The sequence below is a fragment of the Canis aureus genome, chromosome 36 (genome assembly GCF_053574225.1).
Source record: "Canis aureus isolate CA01 chromosome 36, VMU_Caureus_v.1.0, whole genome shotgun sequence".
Classification (NCBI taxonomy): Eukaryota; Metazoa; Chordata; class Mammalia; order Carnivora; family Canidae; genus Canis; species Canis aureus.
Window position 1 is genome coordinate 30,820,434 of NC_135646.1, and position 25,043 is coordinate 30,845,476.

At 43.7% G+C, this 25,043-nt stretch overlaps 1 long non-coding RNA gene across 5 annotated transcripts in view; it reads left to right on the plus strand.

Annotated features, from left to right (window-relative positions):
* The first annotated feature begins 2,653 nt into the window (after window positions 1-2,653).
* LOC144305989 (uncharacterized) overlaps window positions 2,654-25,043 on the plus strand; it is a 31,587-nt gene continuing 9,197 nt past the window's right edge. For 2 of the 5 annotated variants that reach the window (XR_013373026.1, XR_013373024.1), the window contains exons 1-5: window positions 2,654-2,814; window positions 4,488-4,576; window positions 4,865-4,976; window positions 5,788-5,912; window positions 12,556-12,691. This is a non-coding gene — a long non-coding RNA (uncharacterized LOC144305989). Of the gene's footprint in view, window positions 2,815-3,354; window positions 3,428-4,487; window positions 4,577-4,864; window positions 4,977-5,787; window positions 5,913-12,555; window positions 12,692-12,895; window positions 14,060-25,043 lie in introns of those variants that run through there. The other 3 variants (XR_013373027.1, XR_013373023.1, XR_013373022.1) reach the window with 3 other exon arrangements.

Genomic DNA, 25,043 nt, shown 5'->3' on the forward strand with positions numbered 1-25,043 from the left:
GAGGAGTCGGCTCCAGGTTCCCCCTCTCCCTCCGCCCCCCCCACTGCACCCTCTCTCAAGTAAATCTTCTAAAAATTAACATGAAGACACGTGAGCATCTTGATCCCCTCTGCAGAGGTGCCTTCGTGTGTAATGACCGTGTAAATGCCTTTCACGGACCCACCAGGAGTCCTACCAGAAACCCCTTTTCCTTGATATTTATTGAAGTACACACAATGTGACAGTAGTTTCAGGGCTACAACTAGTGACTTGACAATTGTATGCCTCATTCAGCTCTCCCCACGAGAAGCGGTGTCACCGTCTGTCCCTGTACAAAGTTGTTACAACAGTACTGACTCTATCGCCAGGCTGTACTTTCTAAATTTCTGGGATTTTTTTATTTAGAACCAGACGCTTGTAGCTTTTACTGTTGTTCATCCATGTTGCCCACCTGCCCCCCGCGGCCCCTCTGGCCATCAGTCAGCACGATCCATCACATTAACCAGAGAAAGGACATGGGGTGGCCCGGGTGGCTCAGCAGTTTAGCGCCCGCCTTTGGCCCAGGGCGTGATCCTGGAGTCCTGGGATCGAGTCCCACATCGAGTTCCCTACATGGAGCCCTCTTCTCCCTCTGCCTGTGTCTCTGCCTCTCTCTCCGAGTCTCTCAAGATATATAAATAAAATCTTAAAAAAAAAAAACAAGAAACAAGAGAAAGGACAAAAAGCATACGATCCCCTCAAGAGTTGCAGAAAAATCATTTGACAAAATACAACATCAAAAGCACAGTGGGTTTTGAGGAAATGTCTATCAACAGTGTAAAGGCCGTGTAGGAAGGCCCGCAGCTGATGTCATCTTCAAGGGTGAAAACCTGAAATCGTCTCCCCTAAGAGCAGGAACAAGCCAAGGAGGTCCCCTCTCAGCGCTGGAAGTCCTAATGTAGTCAACAGACAGGAAACAGCAAAGGTTCCACACCTGGAAGGGGGACGTCACACTGTCCCTATTTGCTGAAGACGCGGCACTAGAAACAGGAAACCTGAGAGCCTCCACCAAAACCTGTTAGAACTAAGGTGTGAATTCAGGAGCGTTCAGGGACACAGAACGACCCTACAGAGCTCAGTAGCCTCCCTGTGTCCCGACAATGAGCCTCAGGAAGGAAATTAAGGATGTGACTCCCTTCTCAGGAGCATCACAGAGAACAAAGTAGTTAGACTGAACCCAGGGAGCGCGAGACTTGTGCGCTGAGACCCTCCAGGCTCTGGGAGGCCATCCTGGGCTCGTGGGGCGGGAGCCTCAGCTTATGAAAATGTCCGCAGTTCCTGAAGCCACCCTCAGTTTCAATGTCACTACTATCAAAATCATGGTGGCAGTTCTTAGAAATAGAAAAAAAAAAATACCCTAATATCCGTCCCACGGATGACCCCGGACAGCAAGTCAGTATTGGAGAAGCATGACAGAGTGGGACGCAGCACTTTCCTATTTCAAACAATGTCACAGAGACACAGGATAAAGCAGTGTGGTTCTCGGGCCCCCAGCTGGCTCCATCGGTTAAGCATCCGACTCCTGACCTCACCTCCGGTCCTGATCTCGGGGTCGTGAGTTCTAGCCCTGGGCTGGGCCATGGACGAGGCCTGATGCCTACTTAAACAAACCAGACCCATGGGGGGTGGTTCTGGCATCAGCTGAAGGAGCAGAACAGAGAGCCCGGAAGGACATGTGCTCTGATACAAGGGATTTTTTTTTTTTAAGTTAATTTAACTCAAACCCAACTAGTTAGGTTCACAGTGTAGTGTATTATACTTTCAGAGGTGGAATTCAGGGATTCACCAGTTGGAGAGAACAGCAGTGCTCATGACATCACGTGCCCTCCTTCAGGCCCATCCCCCGTTACCCCGCCCCCCTCCCCTCCCCTCCAGCGACCCGCAGTGTGTTTCCTCGGATTAAGAGTCTCTTTTTCCTCCGTCTCTGTTTCCATCTTTCCTTCCCTTCACAGATGTTCATCTGCTTTGCTCCTTTAATTCCACCTGTGAATGACGTCACACGGTCATTTTCTTTCCCGAGTGACTTATTTCACTTAACACGATCCCTCTAGTTCTGTCCGCGTCACTGCAAACGGCGAGATGTCCTTCTCTTCGACAGCTGAGTGACACCGACCTCTCTCTCTCACCACCACACGTCTCCGTCCTCTTTATCCATCCTCTGCCCGAGGGCACCGAGGCTCCGCCCGCAGTGTGGCTGCCGTGGACATCGGGGGCAGGTGCCCGGCGTCTCCCCGCGTCTCCATCTCCCAGGAGCTCCGGGCCGCGCACCTGCCGGTCCGGGGCGGCTCCAGCGGGCACTCCCCGAGCAGCCTCCGCGCTGTCTCCAGGGCGGCCGCACCGGCCCGCGGCCCCGCCCGCGGCGCAGGAGGGTGCAGGGGGTTTTGCGGGACGTGGCGAAAGTTTGGTCCACATTCCACGTCGTCCCTGGGCTCCAGGTCCCCGTCCGCCAGTGTCCTGGGAAACCCGGGGTTGGGCTCCGCGTCGGGGAGACGTTTCCGCCGCTCACAGGCCTGGGCTGGAGCCTGGACGGAGGCGGGGGCGGCCCTGGGCGCGGGGACGCCGCCTCCCGCACGGCCTCCTGCAGCGCCTGCGCGTCCCGCAGGGGGCGCCCGAGCCCAGGCCCCGCCGGGGGCGCGTGCGCAGTAGCCTCGTCCGCCTGCTGACGGGAGCCCGCCTGCGCTGGGGAGGCTCGGGGAGGCCACGGGGCCGCGTCCACGCTGACAGGGCCCGGCTCCTCAGGACCCGCGGGGAGGCTTCAGGAAGATATGGGGCCGCGTTTTAGGATTAAGGGTAGAGGTAAGGGGTTAGGGGTTTACTTTTAAGGTAAGGGGTTTGGTTTAGGATTAGGGAGTGGGGTTAGGGGGTGGGGTAGGGTTAGGGTGGGAGCCAGGGTTAGGTGTGGATGAGGGGCTAGCGGTTCATGTTTGGGTGTCCGTTAGTGACAGGTCTCGTGTTAGGGTAGGGGAAGGTCAGGGTCAGGGTCAGGGTTAGGGCTGGGGTGACTGTTTACGGGTAGAGTTGGACCTGGTCATGTGCCTGGCCGGGGGACTCCCAGGATCTTCGGGTTAAAGTGTTTCGTTTAGGTTTTGGGTGAGGGAATGTGCCCGGCCTCCCGTCGTAGGGCAGATCTATTTTTAACTCTTTGAGGAACCTCCACACAGTTTTTCAGAGTGGTTTTAATATTTATTCATGGAAGACACAGAGGCAGAGAAGAAGCAGGCTGCATGAAGGGAGGCTGATGTGGGACTCGATCCCAGGACTCCAGGATCATCCCCTGGGCCGAACGCAGGCGCTAAACTGCCGAGCCACCCAGGGATACCCTCTTCCGTTTTTCAGAATATTTTCTATGCATGTGACAGGAATGCCTTGGTGTGATCCTTGGTTCCTCTCTTCTCTATATTTTATTCAGGTAAAACTTATTAAATCATAGTGCGGAAACTACACTTAAAATTATTGTACATGTTCTTTCGGTTACTTAGATATTAATGTCTCACACTATGATGATGAATTTGATATTCACTGTGAGACTGGTAGTGTTTACTTTAAAATTTTTGAAGCTCTCTTTTTAGGTACATACAAATTAGAATGCTATCTCTCTGAAGAGGGACACTATATCATACTTAAAGGGTCTACCCAACAAGAGGACCTAAACATCATGAATAGTTATGCCCCTAATGTGGGAGCTGCCAAGTATATCAATCAATTAATGACCAAAGTAAAGACATACTTAGATAATAAATACACTAATAGTTGAAGAATTCCACACAGCAATTTCTGCTAATGAACAATCTTCTAAACACTACATCTCTAAAGAGACAAGAGCTTGAAATGATCCACTGGTCCAGATGGATTTCAGAGGCAGAGGGAGAAGCAGGCTCCATGCAGGGGGCCTGACATGAGACTCAGTCCCTGGTCTCCTGGATCTCACACTGGGCTGAAGGCGGTGGTAAACCACTGAGCCACCAGGGCTGCTCACACCTTTATTTTTGAAGCATGTGTTTGCTTAGTGCAGACTTCCATGTTAGAAATAACTCAGCAATTTGAATAGACCATTTCACATTTCATTTTAAAAGTCTGTTACCAATCTTCTTGGTAACTTTACTAAAGATAATGTGTTTTACTATCTCTGGCTGCTCTCAAATTTTTTTACTTTGATTTTTATCTATTTTACTGTGATGTGCTTAGGTATCTCTTGTTTTATCCTGCTTAGTGTGTGTAGGCCTCCTAACATCTTGAATTGTTGACTTTCACAAGTTTTAGAAAATTCTTAGCCTGTATATCTTCCTAGAAACCATTTGTTCCATTATCTGTCCTTTTTCTTTTGAAAGTTCATGTAGAAGTATGTTAGGTTTTCTCAGAGTAGTCCTTTTTCCGGTTCTTCTGTTCTGTTGTGTATTTTCTGTTACTTTCTCTTTCATAGTTTATTCTGGATTTTTTTCCAGACTTCTAAGTCTCATTCTTTTTTTTAGTTGGATCCAGTTTGTTATGAAACCCATCCAAGGAATCTGGGATGATGAACTGAGCCACCGTTGGGCACTTAACCAACCAAACTACCCAGGTGACCCATTTTTTGCTTTAAATTACTGTCTGGTTCAGTTTTAACTCCTCTTTATCATCTCTTTAACTCCTGAAGATTTTTGTTTAATTGATAATCCAAGTCTGAATAACCCAGTACTCTATCGTTTAAGTTGATACCAAGTGTCCTTTATTTAATGAGGGTATTTAATCGGTATGCCATTAACTTTTAGCTGCTGTGAAATTTTATGTAATGTCTAAAGATTACACTAATATGTACATGTCCATGGAACTGAGTATATTTATCTGATGTGAATTTTCTTCTTTCTAGGACAATTTCCTCATGGGTAGTAAACCCAAAAGAGACAAAACACAAGCTACCAACTGGTGGTGATTCTGTACGTAGGATAAGCACCATTGCTTCAGCCATTGTAGATGCATCAGTGAGTACTGATCCTTCCCAACTTGCTACCATGATCAAGGCGCTTTCAAATAAAACCAGAGAGACTTTTCAGGAGGACAATGAACAGAAGGACTATTCCACGGAGTCTCATTTCTTCCCTAGTGATATAGAAAAAAGTAGTGGCTCCAGCATGTTTGATATGGAGAAATACCTTACCAGAACAGAAGTTAGTAGATATGAATGTGGACTGGAAAACTTTTCAAGAGCCAGTAGTACGTCTGATATTTGGGATTTATCTTTGCAAAAGAACAGACTACACAAGACATCCATACAGTGGACTTGGGTACTACTAATAAAACCCGGTTCTGAAAGGAACTGGAAGAATATATAGTATTTACTTTTTATGGTGAAAATGGAAAGAGTGAGAATCAGGAATCATTTAGAACAAACTTTCCATGTTCAGTTATTACAAATACAAAAGAGAGTGAACATATGGTAGTTGACATGAAGCCCTATCCTATTGACAGCAAATTACCAAATATTGGTAACCGTGTAACAGCCCATCGGTATCCACTCCAAAATCTGATAGTGATTCATTAGTAAGGAATCCCGGCCTAGCAACTGTTTGGCTGTCAGAAAAGTGTGAAGAAATACCAAATAATGAAGAAAATCAGAGGGAAAATGAATGTGCTAGTGAAGCAAGCAACAGTGAAAAACTTGTGACTTTTGTTGGAAAACATTGCATAGTTGCACCTAAGAATGTTGATAACTGTTGAAGTAATTGTTTACGTTCACAGAATTATAAGTGATTGTGTTGTTGTTCTCATTGGAAAATAACACTTTTATGATAGGTTTGCAAAAATCCCTCTCCTGAAGATGGTGGACATGGCTCAAAGGATGACCAAGATAGCTTCAGACCTTCCTCTTTTCCACTGAATCATTCTTCTAGCGAAATTTCTGGAACAAGTTTATGAGGGTAGGTACTTACCTTTTATTTTCTTTAATAAAAATATGTGTTCAGTATAAGAAAATTGGAAAAAGCGTAGAGAAGAAAAATATCACTTATAGGTTCATTTCTCAATGGTAACCATTGCAAATATTTTTTGAATTTGTTTCAAGCCATTTTTCTCTGCAAATTTTTATAGTTTCTTGTTTTCACTTATTATAATGATTCTTTGTATTTAAGAGAAAAGTAATAATGTTACAGTCTACATCGTAAATCAGTCATGGATTATTTGATGCCCCTAGTGGGTAGGGGTTGATACTATATTTTACTACGTTTTGCGATTTTATTTTATTTATTGTGTGTTTTGCCATTTGAGATGAACAACTTTGCCTATAAAATTTTTTAAATGTTTTGTCTGACTTCCTAAGGCTAGATACCTAGAGGTGAAACTATTAACACATTATTTTATTTATTTATTTATTTATTTATTTATTTATTTATTTATTTATAAATTAATTTTTTATTGGTGTTCATTTACCAACATACAGAATAACACCCAGTGCTCATCCCATCAAGTGCCCCCCTCAGTGCCCGTCACCCTATCCCCCCCACCCCCTGCCCTCCTCGCCATCCACCACGCCTAGTTCGTTTCCCAGAGTTAGGAGTCTTTATGTTCTGTTTCCCTTTCTGGTATTTCCCACACATTTCTTCTCCCTTCCCTTATATTCCCTTTCACTATTGTTTATATTCCCCAAATGAATGAGAACATATAATGTTTGTCCTTCTCCGACTGACTTACTTCACTCAGCATAATACCCTCCAGTTCCATCCACGTTGAAGCAAATGGTGGGTATTTGTCGTTTCTAATGTCTGAGTAATATTCCATTGTGTACATAAACCACATCTTCTTTATCCATTCATCTTTCGATGGACACTGAGGCTCCTTCCACAGTTTGGCTATTGTGGACATTGCTGCTATAAATATTGGGGTGCAGTTGTCCCGGCGTTTCATTCCATCTGAATCTTTGGGGTAAATCCCCAACAGTGCAATTGCTGGGTCATAGGGCAAGTTTATTTTTAACTCTTTGAGGAACCTCCACACAGTTTTCCAGAGTGGCTGCACCAGTTCACATTCCCACCAACAGTGTAAGAGGGTTCCCTTTTCTCCGCATCATCTCCAACATTTGTGGTTTCCTGCCTTGTTAATTTTCCCCATTCTCACTGGTGTGAGGTGGGATCTCATTGTGGTTTTGATTTGTATTTCCCTGATGGCAAGTGATGCGGAGCATTTCCTCATGTGCTTGTTGGCCATGTCTACGTCTTCCTCTGTGAGATTTCTCTTCATGTCTTTTGCCCATTTCATGATTGGATTGTTTGTTTCTTTGGTGTTGAGTTTAATAAGTTCTTTATAGATCTTGGAAACTAGCCCTTTATCTGATACGTCATTTGCAAATACCTTCTCCCATTCTGTAGGTTGTCTTTTAGTTTTGTTGACTGTATCCTTTGCTGTGCAAAAGCTTATTATCTTGATGAAGTCCCAATAGTTCATTTTTGCTTTTGTTTCTTTTGCCTTCGTGGATGTATCTTGCAAGAAGTTACTGTGGCCAAGTTCAAAAAGGGTGTTGCCTGTGTTCTCCTCTAGGATTTTGATGGAATCTTGTCTCACATTTAGATCTTTCATCCATTTTGAGTTTATCTTTGTGTCTGGTGAACGAGAGTGGTCTAGTTTCATTCTTCTGAAGGTGGATGTCCAATTTTCCCAGCATCATCTATTGAAGAGACTGTCTTTCTTCCAATGGATAGTCTTTCCTCCTTTATCGAATATTAGTTGGCGATAAAGTTCAGGGTGCACTTCTGGGTTCTCTATTCTGTTCCATTGATCTATGTGTCTGTTTTTGTGCCAGTACCACACTGTCTTGATGACCACAGCTTTGTAGTACAACCTGAAATCTGGCATTGTGATTCCCCCAGCTATGGTTTTCTTTTTTAAAATTCCCCTGGCTATTCGGGGTCTTTTCTGATTCCACACAAATCTTAAAATAATTTGTTCTAACTCTCTGAAGAAAGTCCATGATATTTTGATAGGGATTGCATTAAACGTGTAAATTGCCCTGGGTAACATTGACATTTTCACAATATTAATTCTGCCAATCCATGCGCATGGAATATTTTTCCATCGCTTTGTGTCTTCCTCAATTTCTTTCAGAAGTGTTCTATAGTTTTTAGGGTATAGATCCTTTACCTCTTTGGTTAGGTTTATTCCTAGGTATCTTATGCTTTTGGGTGCAATTGTAAATGGGATTGACTCCTTAATTTCTCTTTCTTCAGTCTCATGGTTAGTGTATAGAAATGCCATTGATTTCTAGGCATTGATTTTGTATCCTGCCACGCTACCGAATTGCTGTATGAGTTCTAGCAATCTTGGGGTGGAGGCTTTTGGGTTTTCTATGTAGAGTATCATGTCATTGGCGAAGAGGGAGAGTTTGACTTCTTCTTTGCCAATTTGAATGCCTTTAATGTCTATTTGTTGTCTGATTGCTGAGGCTAGGACTTCCAGTACTATGTTGAATAGCAGTGGTGAGAGTGGACATCCCTGTCTTGTTCCTGATCTTAGGCGAACAGCTCCCAGTGCTTCCCCATTGAGAATGATATTTGCTGTGGGCTTTTCGTAGATGGCTTTTAAGATGTTGAGGAATGTTCCCTCTATCCCTACACTCTGAAGAGTTTTGATCAGGAATGGATGCTGTATGTTGTCAAATGCTTTCTCTGCATCTAATGAGAGGATCATACGGTTCTTGGTTTTTCTCTTGCTGATATGATGAATCACATTGATTGTTTTACAAGTGTTGAACCAGCCTTGTGTCCCAGGGATAAATCCTACTTGGTCATGGTGAATAATTTTCTTAATGTGCTGTTGGATCCTATTGGCTAGTATCTTGTTGAGAATTTTTGCATCCATGTTCATCAGGGATATTGGTCTCTAATTCTCCTTTTTGGTGGGGTCTTTGTCTGGTTTTGGAATTAAGGTGATGCTGGCCTCATAGAACAATGTTAGAACTACTCCATCTCTTTCTATCCTTCCAAACAGCTTTAGTAGAATAAGTATGATTTCTTCTTTAAACGTTTGATAGAATTCCCCTGGGAAGCCATCTGGCCCTGGACTCTTGTTCTTGGGAGGTTTTGGATGACTGCTTCAATTTCCTCCCTGGTTATTGGCCTGTTCAGGTTTTCTATTTCTTCCTGTTCCAGTTTTGGTAGTTTGTGGCTTTCCAGGAATGCGTCCATTTCTTCTAGATTGCCTAATTTATTGGCATAGAGGTGTTCATAATATGTTTTTAAAATCGTTTGTATTTCCTTGGTGTTGGTAGTGATCTCTCCTTTCTCATTCATGATTTTATTAATTTGAGTCTCCTCTCTCTTCTTTTTAATAAGGTTGGCTAATGGTTTATCTATCTTATTAATTCTTTCAAAGAACCAACTCCTGGTTCTGTTGATCTGTTCCACAGTTCTTCTGGTCTCGATTTTGTTGAGTTCTGCTCGAATCTTAATTACCTCTCTTCTTCTGCTGGGTGTAGGATCTATCTGCTGTTTTTTCTCTAGCTCCTTTATGTGTAAGGTTAGCTTTTGTATTTGAGTTCTTTCCAGTTTTTGAATGGATGCTTCTATTGCGATGCATTTCCCCCTTAGGACTGCTTTTGCTGCATCCCAAAGATTTTAAACGGTTGTATCTTCATTCTCATTAGTTTCCATGCATCTTTTTAATTCTTCCTTAATTTCCTGGTTGACCCTTTCATCTTTTAGTAGGATGGTCCTTAACTTCCACGTGTTTGCGGTCCTTCCAAACTTCTTGTTGTGATTTAGTTCTAATTTCAAGGCATTATGGTCTGAGAATATGCAGGGGACGATCCCAGTCTTTCGGTATCGGTTCAGACCTGATTTGTGACCCAGTATGTGGTCTATTCTGGAGAAAGTTCCATGTGCACTTGAGAAGAATGTGTATTCAGTTGAGTTTGGATGTAAAGTTCTGTCGATATCTGTGAAATCCATCTGGTCCAGTGTATCATTTAAAGCTCTCGTTTCTTTGGAGATGTTGTGCTTAGAAGACCTACTGAGGGTAGGTAGAAAGAGCTAGATTGAAGTCACCAAGTATAAGTGTATTATTATCTAAGTATTTCTTCACTTTTGTTATTAATTGATTTAAAGATTTGGTAGCTCCCACATTCGGGGCATATATATTGAGGATTGTTAAGTCCTCTTGTTGGATAGATCCTTTAAGTATGATATAGTGTCCCTCTTCATCTCTCACTACAGTCTTCAGGGTAAATTTTAGTTTATCTGATATAAGGATCGCTACCCCTGCTTTCTTTTGAGGACCCTTTGAATGGTAAGTAGTTCTCCAACATTGTATTTTCAGGTTGTAGGTTTAGTCCTTCTGTCTAAAGTGGGTCTCTTAAAAAAAATAAATAAATAAAGTGGGTCTCTTGTAGACAGCAAATAGATGGGTCCTGCTTTTTTATCCAGTCTGAAACCCTGCACCTTTTGATGGGGTCATTAAGCCCGTTCACGTTCAGAGTTACTATCGAAAGATATGAGTTTAGTGTTATCATGGTATCTATTCAGTCCTTGTTTTTGTAGATTGTTCCACTGAACTTCTTCTTAAAGGGGAATTTTAAGAGTCCCCCTTAAAATTTCTTGCAGAGCTGGTTTGGAGGTCACATATTCTTTCAGTTTCTGCCTGTCTTGGAAGCTCTTTATCTCTCCTTCCATTTTGAATGAGAGCCTTGCTGGATAAAGTATTCTTGGTTGCATGTTCTTCTCATTTAGGACCCTGAATATATCCTGCCAGCCCTTTCTGGCCTGCCAGGTCTCTGTGGAGAGGTCTGCTGTTACCCTAATACTCCTCCCCATAAAAGTCAGGAATTTCTTGTCTGTTGCTGCTTTAAGGATCTTCTCTTTATCTTTGGAATTTGCAAGCTTAACTATTAGATGTCAGGGTGTTGAATGGTTTTTCTTGATTTTAGGGGGTGGATCTCTCTATTTCCTGGATCTGAATGCCTGTTTCCCTTCCCAGATTAGGAAAGTTTTTGGCTATGATTTGTTCAAATACATATTCTGGCCCTCTGGCCCTTTCAGCGCCCTTGGGAACCCCAATTAAACGTAGGTTTTTCTTCCTCAGGCTGTCGTTTATTTCCCTTAATCTGTCTTCATGGTCTTTTAATTGTTTGTCTCTTTTTTCCTCAGTTTCCCTCTTTTCCATCAACTTGTCTTCTATGTCACTCACTCGTTCTTCCACAGATTAAATAAATTTTGATGGTTATTCTTAAAAAAACAAAAGAAAGAATTCTTGGCTGCATACTTTTCCCATTCAGCATATTGAATATTTCCTTCCACTTCCTTCTGGCTTGCCAAGTTTGTGGACAGATGCTGCAACCTGATTCATCCTCCCTTGTAGGTTAAGGACTACCCCCCACCCCGAAGCCCCACCTCCGCTGCTTTCAGGATTCTTTTCTTGTCTGTGTATTTTGTGACTTTGACTCTGATGTGCTTGGGTGATGGTCAGCTTCTGTTGAATTTATTGGGAGTTCTCTGTGCTCTCGATTTCAGTGTCTGTGTCCTTCCTCGGGTTAGAGAAGTTTACATAATTTGTTCAAATAAAACTTCTGCCCCCTTACTCTCTCTTCATCTTCTGAGTCTCCTATGATATGAATGTTATTGTTTTAATAAGTGGCTCAGTTCCCTCGGTCTGCCTCTGTAGTCCATAACCTTTCTTGTCTTTAAGGCTTCCACTTGGGACTGCATCTCAGTTATAGCATTTTTAACGTTGGCCTGACTAGATTTTAGTTCTTTTATTTTTACAGTAAGGGATTCTCTAGCTTTCTTCTGTGCTCTTTTTCCAGCCCAGCTGCTATCTTTAAACTGTAGTTAGACATCATATATGTGTATTGACGAACTTCCTGGAGGTGAGTACTACCTCATGTTATTTTATGGAGGTGAATTTCTCCATCTCATTATTTTTTCCAGAAAAGAAAGAAGGAAGAAAAAGAAAAACCAAGAAAAACAATAACTGCCTTCCCAGAAAAACACCAGATTCTGTGTTTATTTTGGCCTGCTTGTTAAAAGATTCTAAATCCCAAAATAAGAAACACAATTAAAGTACCATGAAAGTAAACAAAAATAAGAAATATATAAGGTACATACATAAAAATTAAAAGAAAGCAATTAATAAAAAAGAATCAAAGAAAATAAATGAAAATAAAGCACAAAGTACAAAGGAAGCTAGACTCTACTTTCCCGGCAGAGCTGAAGCTCTGCAGCCTCTGTGGTCCGACCACTTGGTGGCAGCGAGTGGTGTGTGCGGGGTCCGGGGACGGGCCCGTGGCGCTGATTGTCAGGTGCACATCTGCCTGGGAGATGCACCTGCGGGGTCAGAGGCGGGGTGGGCGTCAGCACCTCTGGCCTCCAGCGGGCGGCGCTGTGCTGCTCCCTGAGACTTGGCGGGATGTGGGTGGGGACGCTGGGTCCTCTGGCTCTGGGGCTGAGCATCCCGCCCCCCAGTCTGCAGGGGCCTTCACAGAAGAGCCCCCAAGCCCCAGGTTCTCCGCCACTTCTCTCAGAACCCTGCGTTCACTCTGCCTGCGTCCGAGCTTCTTTTGGTTTTGTTTTTTTATCTCAGACTGTTGTGCCCAAGATTGCGAATCCGAGAAACCACCGAGAAGCCGACACCGATGCAAACACACGACGGTTATTTACAAGCTGGAGCTTGCGTCCAAGTACACCTGACACAGCGGAGCAGGGACTTGGACCCCAAGGTGGGTTCTAGCTGAGTTTTATGGGCTGGTCTAGGGGACCTCCAGAAGTGGGGGGAGGAATTTCTCAAGTTCTGTTTACATTCTGATATGGGGCTTTCAAGGGCATTGAGCTCTGTTCTCATTCTAATATGGGGCTTTCTGGGACCTTAAGCTGTAAGCTGTTTTTTTCTTTTTTTCCTGTAACTGAAATAATGTAAAATTTAGCTCTTATTCACAGGGGCCTGGGATGGCAGTACTTGTGCTAACACTGAACTTAAAGTGGAACAGCCTTAATTTTCTCAGCCTCCACACAGACAAGTGACTGAAGTTTAAAACTCCAAATTTTAGGGGCTGCCCTTGTGGAGACCTTGCCCGGGAGGGTGTCCTCCCACACCTGGCCTTTGCTGGCCTGTCCCAGGAACGCGGCTCCATGACTGCACAGGGGTTTGCAGTTTGTGGCCACACAGGGCAGACAGCTGGCCTGAGTCCCGCTGCTCTCAGCCGGGTTCCTGCTCCTGTGCCTGGGAACAGTAGGCGCCACCATCCTTGGGACCCCTGGGATCCTGATCCCACCCTGTCGCTCCAGGGACTGCCCCCCACTTCTCCACCTGAACACCTTAAGGCTGGTGTGTCCCCCACTCTAGCAGACTGCTGAAAGTTCAGATTTTGTGCTCTGCTGCTTATAATATTGTGTGTAGACCCATCAGCTGGCTCCCTGCCCTTGTGGGATCTGGGGCTGTGTCTCCCCAAGATCAACTGATTGATTTTTTTAATATTTTATTTTTCTGTAATCTCTACACCCAACATGGGGCTTGAACTTGCTACCCCAAGAACAAGAGTCCCATGTTCTTATGAACCACACCATTCCGGTCAGGCTCCCTTTGATTGATTGATACATGTTAATTGAAGCAGGGGTGTTGCATGTCTCAGGGCAGAAACTGAGCCCATGCTTTGAGGTGTGGTGGAGTCATTTGGACCTTGATCAATGTTAAAGAAACCATAGCTTCCCCGGGAGCCCAGGGAGCAGGGCCCAGACACATGAAAAGTTGATAATTTCCTTTACTGTAGTAGTTATTTTACTGACTATTTATTTAAAGTGCTATTCAATGGTAAATGTCAATCTAGGATTGGGATACAGTGAGAACGTTCTAGGATTTGGAGGTAACTAAAGCTCCCCGTCAAGGACTCAATGTTCCAGTTCGATGCAGAGATAGGCAAGGAAGCAAAGAGTTATGAAACATGGCACTGGGGTGCCTGGCTGGCCTGGTTGGGGGATCTTGATCTCTGGGTTGTGAGTTTAAACTCCATGTTGGGTATAGAGAGGACATAAAACTACAATATTTAACAAATAATAAATGGATGAACAAATAAAGCATGACATCAAAGTAAGTGCTTGCTTATGTCTCACCTGGGACCTATTCTTGATCTCCCCGCTTGCACTACTTGGCCCAGATGACGTCCTCCACAAGGGACAGTCCCGCCCGAGTGGAAGTGGGCGTCTTTCATTGTAAGACCTGTGGTTCCCCTCGTTCTGCAGGGAGAGAAGGGCCGTGAAGGCATGAATTCAGGGGATTAGCATACACCTAGGCAATGATCATTCCCGAACCCGGTAGCCAGAGCTCGGCCTCCTTTTAGGATCCTATGTCATAACGAAGCCTCTTTGGTCATTGGCTTGGATGCAGGGTGGAGGCTAAACTAGAATTAGGAAGAACAAAAGAGGAGGAAAACCAGAAGCTGAAAGAGAGGAGGACAGATTTCACCATCCATAGCCTTCACAGGGACCTGGTGTCCTTTCCTAGGAGGGGCCCCCCCTCCGTAGGATGCTTCCCGCCCCTCTGCACTCCTTGTTGGAACCCAGCAGGCACATCTCCGTGCCTCCAGCACCTCTGCAGTCGTGGTTTATAGCGTCTTCCATGTATCCTATTGGGGACCACAGCGTTGTGTATGTAACCATCCAGCTGCTGTTTGACAACATTGGGGGGATTCTGACTTTTGTTGGTTTTGGGGTGTGTGTGTGTTTATCACATGAGGCTATCACGTGCAGCTATCGGATCCTCTGGCTGGGTCACCCAAGCGCTGAAATGGTTGGCACAACATCATTTCTGGTGCTGGCGCTGGGCACCTAGCTGGGCTCTCCTGGCCAACCCGGGGCTCGCTCGTGCAGTGACTTTCCACTGGAGGGTCAGCGGAGCTGGAAGGTCCGGCTCAGCCACATTCCCATGTCCGGCAGTGGGTCCCGCTGAGCGCCAGCTGCTTCTCTTCTCCCTGATGCCTCTCCAGCAGGGAGCCAGACCTCGGGGCCGCCCTGGGGGGAGCTCCTGAGGAGCCGGCTGCCCATGGCCAGGAGCCCTGAGGCTGCCTGTGTGTGGGAGTCGGGGTGGGGTCGGGGCTGGGGTTCCTCGGTCTCCTGTGCTGCCTGGCCTTCTGGCCGAGCCCCATGCTCACCCAGCCCCTACTCACTAGGGCGAGGAGGGTGCCCTCCACAGGCTGGTGTGAGAGATCCAGCACCACAAGTTGTGCATGCTGAGTCCACCTGGTGAGGGTGGCCCAGGTGCGTGAGCTGCAAGTGTGGGACCCAGGAAATTTAACAAAAATCCCCTACCCCTGGACAAGCAGAGCAGGACTGATTCCATTTTGTGCTACACCTGCCACCTCCCCTATGACCCCCACATGTCATGCTTATGGCTTAAGTCAGGCCGCTGGGCACACCCTAATTGGAAATCGGCTCATAGCAATGTAACCCTGCTTTGTGCCCACCAAAACTGCGACCGATTCTGACCAAAGTAATAGGCCAGCTCAAGGGGGTACTATAGGGTAAGATGTAATTCAATCGGCCACCTGCGTGTGGACCGACAGAATGTGCAATGTTCTGCGTATCCCATGGGCCACTGGCCCCTATAAAGCTGCTACGCCTCTTAGTCTCGGGGTCCAAGTCCCTGCTCCCCTGTGTCGGGTGCACGTGGACCCAAGCCCGAGCTTGTAAATAAACCCTTGTGTGTTTGCATCGGTGTCGGATCCTCGGTGGTTTCTCGGATTCGCAATCTTGGGCACAACACAAGGGCCTGGTGTCCTGACATCCCTTCCAGGGCCACGCTGACCACCCCACAGGCCCTCTGTGCCCGAGGCACACAGGCACGGAGATGCAGGGAAGGGAGGAAGTGCCGCAGAACCGACCAGCCCAGGCCCCCTGGACAGAGGGAGCACAGACCTCCCAGGTCGCTTTGCACAGACCCTGGTGACCTGTGGCTCTCTGGCTGTCACTCTGTCCCAGCCCCTCCTGGCCCGCGGGGCACAGGCTGAGTCACAGTAAGAGTCTGTGGGCTCCTGACCCTGGCATCTGGCTGCCCCTGGAAGACACGTGGGGACGACAGCTGTGTGTGCCTGGCGGCGCCCCTGCAGGGGCTGGTTGGGGCCTGGGTGGTGCCCCCTCCTGCTCTCTGGGGGTCTCTCCACGCCCCGTGCACAGAGTTCTGGGAGACACAGAAACCGGCTGGCTGTGCACTTTCGCACCACAACAATTTATTGACTTTCTACATTAACAGGCTCAGAGCCGAGGGTGCGCGCCTTCCCCTGGGGAGAGAGACCTTTCTGTTCTTTAGGGGAGAGCAAGAATTACACGGGGTTAGGGTTCGGGTTAGGGTTAGGGTTCCGGTTAGGGTTTGGGTTAGGGTAGGGTTCGGGTTAGGGTTAGGGTTCGGGTTAGGGTTTGGGTTAGGGTTAGGATTCGGGTTGGGTTAGGGTTAGGGGTTAGGGTTAGGGGTTAGGGTTAGGGGCTTAGGGGTTAGGAGTTAGGAGTTAGGGTTGGGTTTAGGGTTAGGGTTTAGGGTTAGGGGTTAGGGTTAGGGGTTAGGGGTTAGGGTTAGAGGGTTAGGGGTTAGGGTTAGAGGGTTAGGGGTTAGGGTTAGGGTTTTAGGGTTAGGGTTAGTGTTAGGGGTTAGGGTTAGGGTTAGGGGTTAAGGTTAGGTTTAGGGTTAGGGTTAAGGGTTAGGGTTAGGGGTTAGGGTTAGGGGCTAGGGTTGGGGGTTAGGGTTAGGGTTAGTGTTAGGGAGTTAGGGTTAGGTTTAGGGTTAGGGTTAGGGTTTACGGTTAGGGTTAGGGTTACCGTTAGGGTTAGGGATAGGGTTAGGGGTTAGGTTTAGTGTTAGGGTTATGGGTTAGGGTTAGGGGTTAGGGTTAAAGGGTTAGGGTTAGGGGGTTAGGGTTAGGTTTAGGGTTAGGGAGTTAGGGTTAGGTTTAGGGGTTAGGGTTAGGGTTAGGGGTTACGGTTAGTGTTAGGGGTTAGGGTTACGGTTAGGGTTACGGTTAGGGTTAAGGTTAGGGATAGGGTTTGGTTAGGGTTAGGGTTAGGGTTAGGGTTAGGGGTGTCCTCTCGTTTCACCACATTGTATCCTCTGGATAAATACCCAATAGTTCAATTGCTGGTTCATAGATTTTTTTTTATCTTCCTGAGGAAAATCCACTCTGTTTTCCAGAGTGTTGCACCTGCTTGCATTCCCATCAAAAGTGCAAAACTGGTCCCCTTTCTCCACATCTTCACCAACATTAGTTTATTGTCTTGTGAATGATATCTTTCTCAGCGTGGAGAGCTGGAATGTCATTGTTCTTTAGGTGTGTATGTACCTGATGTCAAGGGTTCTGGAGCATTTTGTCATGTGCTGTCAGTCAACAGTGTCTTTTTAGGTGAAATGTCTGTTTATGTCTTCTGCCTATTTCCAGCCTTCCTGGATAAAGGTGTTTGGCTGCATTTTTTCTCATTTAGTACTTGAATATAACAGGCCAGCTCTTTCTGGCAGGCCAGATCCCATTGAACACGTCTTTTATTTTTTTATTTTTTAAAAGATTTATTTATCTATTTATTTATGATAAACACAGAGAGAAAGAGAGGCAGAGACACAGGAGGAGGGAGAAGCAGGCTCCACACTGGGAGCCCAATGCGGGACCCGATCCCAGGACTCCAGGGTCGTGCCCTGGGCCAAAGGCAGGCACCAAACCACTGAGCGATCCAGGGATCCCTGAACACGTCTTCTTTTAATCGACATATCTCTCCATAGAAGTTCATAATCTCCATCTTCTGGAGACGATGTCTCCATCTTCTTTTAGGACTTTCTATTGATCAATGAAATTTCAAGCTCCAATTTTATATGTCCAAGTGTTGATCACCTTTGTGTGATTTTGGGGGGGGATTCCTCTCTGTCTATTGAATACAAATGCCTGTTCAGGGAAGTTCTCAACTATGATTCATTCCAATATGCTTTGTGTTTTTTGGTCTCTCGCTCCATAACTTCTGGAATGCCAGTAAGAATAATATTATTCCTTCTCAAAATATCACTTGTATCCTGATATCTGCCCTAGAGAATTCTGAACTGTCTTTCTTTTTTTTCCAGCTACATTCCTTTCCATGAACATGTCTTCTACATCACTTACTGTCTCTGCTACCTCCTTATCCCTATGTGGTAGCATCCAGTTAAAATTGAAAGTCAGGGAATGGATTTTTTATTTCAGCCTGATTTTCCCAATTCTGCAGTATGGGAATTGCTGCAGTACTCTTTCTTTTTTCAAGAGCCACCATTAGATTTAACATTGTGTCTCTGGGTTTTTACCTCTGACATGCTACTGAAATTGATATTCCTTAGGTTTGTGGCAGAGAGTTTTATTCTCATTCTTTCTGTTGTCAATTCTTCTCCTCTTTTTGTATAGTGCAGAATGGCTATATGAGTGAGTAGAGTCAAAAATATTAACCAGGACCTAAGTAAAATATAGCCAGAAAATTCTGAAGATGTCTAGGACTGTAAAGTAATGGAAAAAGAAAAACAACTCAGCCATTAGAAATGACAAATACCCACATTTGCTTCGATGTGGATGGAACTGGAGGGTATTATGCTGAGTGAAATAAGTCGATAGGAGAAGGACAAACATTATATGCTTTCATTCATTTGGGGAATAAAAATAATACTGAAAGGGAACAAAGGGGAAGGGATAAGAAATGGGTAGGAAATATAAGAAAGGGAGACAGAACATGGAAGACTCCTAACTCTGAGAAATGAACTAGGGGTGGTAGAAGGGGAGGAGGGCGAGGTGTTGGAGTGACTGGATGTCAGGCACTGAGGGGGGCACTTGACAGGATGAGCACTGGGTGTTGTTCTGTATGTTGGCAAATTGAACACCAATAAAAAAATAAATTTATTATTAAAAAAAAACAGAGAAAACAGAAAGACAACAAAGGGAAAAGCAGGGCAGCCCCAGTGGTGCAGCCGTTTGGTGCTGCCTGCAGCCTGGGGTATGATCCTGGAGACCTGGGATCGAGTCCCACATCGGGCTCCCTGCGTGGAGCCTGCTTCTCCCTCTTCCTGTGTCTCTGCCTCTGTCTCTCTCTGTCTATGAATAAATAAATAAAATCCTTAAAAAAAGGGAAAAGCAAATTTAAAAGATAGTATAATATAAAAAGAAAGTGGGGGAGAGACCATGGTGTGTGGGAGAAATATAATCTCATAGTGTGGACCGAGAGGTGGATCTTTTCCATTCTGAGTGTATGTTGCTCTGTATTATAATAGGTGCTAAATCCAAATTTGTATAAACCAAGAAAACACATATAGATTCACAACAGCAATAAAAAAAGCAGAACCAAGATAAAAGAGAGGGGCGGATTCAAAAGGAAGAGAAAATATAATCCTGTGGAACAACAAACATGTGGCTCCACATTTTGGTCAGTATTTAATAGGTGCTAACTTCCACAATTATGAAGTAAAACAAGACAACCCACCGAAAACCAATAACTCATATATCTACAAAATTCAATTAGTTATATTAACAGGAATTTGAAAATGAAGGTAAGTGTAGAAATATGATAGTTAAAAAGGAAAAACCTTAAAGATTTGTTATTATGTTGTTGGTAAGGCAGGAAAATAGAAACAATATTGGAAAGTTTTAACCTGAGAGGTAATTGAATTATAAGGAAAAATCTTTGAGCTCTATAATATTTTGCCTCAGCCCTGGCATTTACCAGTGCTACTCAGTAAACTGGCTGTTCCCCTGTTCTTCCACCTGTCCATCTGGGGAGAGGCCAAAGTAAAGAACTCAAATACAAAAGCTAACCTTACACATAGAGGAGCTAGGGAAAAAACAGCAGATAGATCCTACACCCAAGAGAAGAAGATAGTTATTTAAGATTTTAGCAGAACTCAATGAAATCGAGACCATAAGACCTGTGGAACAGAACAACAACAAAAAACCAGGAATTGGTTTTTTGAAAGAATTAATAACATACATAAGCCATTAGTAAGCCTTATTAAAAAGAAGAGAGAGAAGATTCAAATTAATAAAATCATGAATGAGAAAGGAGAGATCACTACCAACACCAAGGAAATACAAACGATTTTAAAAACATATTATGAACAGCTATATGCCAACCAATTAGGCAATCTAGAGATATGGATGCATTCCTGGAAAGCCAGAAACTACAAAAACTGGAACAGGAAGAAATAGAAAACCTGAAGAGGCCAATAACCAGAGAGGAAATTGAAGCAGTGATCAAAAACCTCCCAAGACACAAAAGTCCAAGGCCAGATGGCTTCCCAGGGGATTTCTATCAAACGTTTAAAGAAGAAAACATACCTATCCTACTAAAGCTGTTTGGAAAGATAGAAAGAGATGGAGTACTTCCAAATTCATTCTATGAGGCCAGCGTCACCTTAATTCCAAAACCAGACAAAGACCCCACCAAAAAGGAGAATTACAGACCAATATCCCTGATGAACATGGATGCAAAACTTCTCAAAAAGATACTAGCCAATAGGATCCAACAGCACATTAAGATAATTATTCACCATGACCAAGTAGGATTTATCCCCGTGACACAAGGCTGGTTCAACACTCAAAAATAATCAATGTGATTCATCATATCACCAAGAGAAAAACCAAGAAGCATATGATCCTCTCATTAGATGCAGAGAAAGCATTTGACAAGATAGAGCATCCATTCCTGATCAAAACACTTCAGAGCATAGGGATAGAGGGAACATTCCTCGACATCTTCAAAGCCATCCGGGAAAAGCCCACAACAAATGTCATTCTCAATGGGGAAGCATTGGGAGCCTTTCCCCTAAGATCAGGAACAAGATAGGATGTCCACTCTCACAACTGCTATTCAACATAGTACTGGAAATCCTAGCCTCAGCAATCAGACAACAAAAAGACATTAAAGGCATTCATATTGGCCAAGAAGCAGTCAAACTCACCTTCTTCACCGATGACATGATACTCTACCTAGAAAACCCAAAAGCCTCCACCCCAAGATTGCTAGAACTCATACAGCAATTTGGTAGTGTGGTAGGATACAAAATCAATGACCAGAAATCAATGGCATTTCTATACATTAACAAAGAGACTGAAGAAAGAGAAATTGAGGAGTCAATCTCATTTACAATTGCACCCAAAAGCATAAGATACCTAGGAATAAACCTAACCAAAGAGGTAAAGGATCTCAACCATAAACACTATAGAATGCTACTGAAAGAAATTGAGGAAGACACAAAGAGATGGAAAAATATTCCATGCTCATGGATTGGCAGAATTAATATTGTGAAAATGTCAATGTTACCCAGGGCAATGTACACGTTTAATGCAATCCCTATCAAAATACTATGGACTTTCTTCGGAGAGTTACAACAAACTATTTTAAGATTTGTGTGGAATCAGGAAAGACTCTGAATAGCCAGGGGAATCTTAAAAAAGAAAAACATATCTGGGGGCATCAGAATGGCAGATTTCAGGTTCCATTAAAAGTTGTGGTCATCAATACTGTGTGGAACCGGCAAAAACAGACACATAGATCAATGGAACAGAATAGAGAACCCAGAAGTGGACCTTGAACTTTATGGTCAACTAATATTCGATAAAGGAGGAAACACTCTCCATTGGAAGAAAGACAGTCTCTTCAATAGATGGTGGTGGGAAAATTGGACATCCACATGCAGAAGAATGAAACTAGAGCACTCTCTTTCACCACACACAAAGATAAACTCAAAATGGATGAAAGATCTAAATGTGAGAGAAGAATCCATCAAAATCCAAGAGGAGAACACAGGCAACACCCTTTATGAACACAGCCACAGTAAATTCTTGCAAGGTACATTCATGAAGGCAAAAGAAAAAAAGCAAAAATCAACTATTGGGACTTCATCAAGATAAGAAGCTTTTGCACAGCAAAGGATACAGTCAACAAAACTAAAAGACAACCTACAGAATGGGAGAAGATATTTGCAAAAGACGTATCAGATAAAGGGCTAGTTTCCAAGATCTATAAAAAACTTCTTAAACTCAACACCAAAGGAACAAACAATCCAATAATGAAATGGGCAAAAGACATGAACAGAAATCTCACAGACGAAGACATAGACATGACCAACATGCACATGAGAAAATGCTCTGCATTACTTGTCTCAGGGAAATACAAATCAAAACTACAATGAGATACCACCTCACACCAGTGAGCATGGGGAAAATGAACAAGGCAGGAAATCATAAATGTTGAGGAGGATGCTGAGAAAAGGGAACCCTCTTACACTGTTTCTGGGAATGTGAACTGTTGCAGCCAATCTGGAAAACTGTGTGGAGGTTCCTCAAAGAGTTAAAAATAGACCTGCCCTAAGACCCAGCAATTGCAGTGTTGGGGATTTACCCAAAATATTCAGATGCAATGAAACTCCGGGACATCTGCACCCCGAAGTTTTTAGCAGGAATGTCCACAATAGCGAAACTGTGGATGGAGCCATGGTTTCCATCGAAAGATGAATGGATAAAGAAGATGTGGTTGATGTATACAATGGAATATTACTCAGCCAGTAGAAATGACAAATACCCACCATTTGCTTCAAAATGGATGGAACTGGAGGGTATTATGCTGAGTGAAGTAAGTCAACTGGAGAAGGACAAACATATGTCCTCATTCAATTGGTTAATATAAATAATAGTGAAAGAGAATATAAGGGAATGGAGAAGAAATGTGTGGGAAATATCAGAAAGGGAGACAGAACATAAATACTCCTCACTCTGAGAAAGGAACTAGGGATGCTTTAAGGGGAGGAGGGATGGGGTTACAGTTGAATGTTTGAAGGGCACTGAGGGGGGTCCTTGCAGGGATGAGCACTGGGTGTTATTCTGTATGTTGGTAAATTGAACACCATAAATAATAAATTTATTTTTTTTTAAAAGTTCAAACAACTAAATATTTATGCTGCCAACATGGGAGTACCTAAATATAGAAACCAATTAACAACAAACGTATAGAAAGTCACTGATAATAATACAATGACAGGGGATTTTAACACCTACTAATGGCAATGGACCTATCGTCTATACAGAAAATCAACAAGGGAAAAATAGCCTTGACACACTGGACCACAGGGACTCAACAGATATAGTCTGAACATTTCAACCTAAAGCAGAATACACATTCCTTTCAAGTGCACATGGGACATTCTCCAGAACAGATCATTCATGGCCCACAAATCAGGCTTCAACAGGTACAACAGGTACAAGAAAGTTGATATCACACCCTGTACATTTTTGGACCACGATGTTATGAAACTCGAAGTCGACACTAAGAAAAAATTTGGACAGACCAAAAATACGTGGAGATTATGAACATCCTACTAGAGAATGAATGGAGCAACCAGGAAATTAAAGAGGAAATTTAAAACAAATGAAAATGAAAACATGTTTCTCCAAACCTCTGGGATGTAGCAAAGGCAGTCCTGAGAGAGACGTACATAGCAATACAGGCCTACCTCAAGAAAGAAGAAGTCTCCAATACACAGCCTAACCCTACACCTTAAGGAGTTGGAAAAGGTGTAGCAAACAAAGCCTAATGCCTATAGAAGAGGGGGAAAATAAAGATGAGAGGATCAATAAACAATACAGAAACAACAAAGCAGTAGAATGGAATAAAGAAACAAAGAGATGGTTCTTCAAAATAATCAAGAAAATGGATCAAGCCCTAGCCAGCCTTATCAACAAGAAAACAGAAAATACCTAGATAAATAAAATCACAAATGAGAGAAGAGAGATCACAATCAACACCAGAAAAATTAGACAATTATAAGTGAATACTATGAAAGATTATATGCTAACATACTGGGAGACCTGGAAGAAATGGACAAATCCCCAGAAATGTGCAAACGAGCAAAACTGAAATAGGAAGAAATAGAAAATGTGAAGAGACCCTTAACTAGCAAAGGAATTGAATCAGCAGGGCACCTGGGTGCCTCAGTGGTTGAGCATGTGCTTTGGCTCAGGTCATGATCCCGGGGTCCTGGGGAATGAAGTCCCACATCGGGGTCCCCGCATGGAACCTCAATTTCCCATGTGTCTATACCTCTGCCTCTCTGTGTCTCTCATGAATCCATAAATAAATCTTTAAAAAATGAAAAAAGATAAAATGATGAGAAAGGACCCAAATAAAATCACAAATGAGAAAAGAGCTATAACAACCAACACTAGAGAAATACAAACGATTATAAGAGAACATTATGAAAAAATATATGCCAGCAACCTAGAACCTGGAAGAAATAGATCAATTCCTAGAAATATATAACAGTAAAAATGAAAAAGGAAGAAATAAGACTTGAACATACGAATAACCAGCTAAGAAATTGAATCACTAATCAAGGATCTCTCAACAGGAGACGCTTAGATCAATAGAACAGAATGGAAAGCCGAAACAAGATACAAACCTGTAACTCTATGATCCAATAATCGACAACAAGGCAGGAAGGAATATCCAAAGCACAAAGACAGTCTCTTCAACAAACCCTAACCCTGACCCCAGGATAAGAACAAATGGTGTTGGGAAAACCAGGCAGCCACATGCAGAAGAATGAAACTGGACCACTTTCTTACACCATATATATAAAAAATAAATTCAAAATGGATAAAAGACCTAAATGTGAGACCTGAAACCATACAAAGAATAAAAGATAGCAAACGTCTTTGACATTTGCCATTGGATCTTCTTTCTAGATATGCCTCTAAGGTGAGGGAAACAAAAGCAAAAATACTATTGGGACTTCATCAAATTGAAAAGCTTCCACAAAGTGAAGGAAACAACCAAACCTAAAAGGCAACATACAAAATGAGAGGAGATATTTGTAAACAACACATCCAATAAAGATTTAGTATCCAAAATACATAAAGGAAATATATTCTCAGCCTCCTAAACACAACTTATCCAACTGCCAATGGGCAGAAGACACGAATGGACTTTGTCTCTGACAAGACATCCAGATGGCCATGAGACACACGGAAAAACACTCAGCGTCACCCATCAACAGGGAAATGCAAACCAAAACCACAATGAGATGTCACCTGACAGCCATCA